The following is a 231-nucleotide window of genomic DNA, read 5'->3' on the forward strand; positions in this document are numbered from 1 at the left end:
GCGCGAGGTGAGTGAGAGCCCACTGTGTGGTGCGGGGTATGGATTGGTGAGCGACGATTGAGTATTGTATGAACATTGAATATTGAGTGAAGATTAAATGGTGAGTGACAATTAAATATTGTGTAAAGATTGAGTAGGAGTGACAGATCTACAAGTCCATCATAAGACCTGTCGTATTGTATGGATCTGAATGCTGGGCCACCAAAGTTGCGGATGAAAGGAGATTGCATG

General features: G+C 43.7%; 1 protein-coding gene across 8 annotated transcripts in view; it reads right to left on the reverse strand.

Annotated features, from left to right (window-relative positions):
- The window catches only part of LOC106101918 (adenosylhomocysteinase 2), a 24,879-nt gene that overhangs the window by 9,755 nt on the left and 14,893 nt on the right, over positions 1-231 (reverse strand). The gene's annotated exons all lie outside the window — the stretch shown is intronic.

This window comes from Papilio polytes, unplaced genomic scaffold (assembly GCF_000836215.1).
Source record: "Papilio polytes unplaced genomic scaffold, Ppol_1.0 DF823935.1, whole genome shotgun sequence".
NCBI classification, from domain to species: Eukaryota; Metazoa; Arthropoda; class Insecta; order Lepidoptera; family Papilionidae; genus Papilio; species Papilio polytes.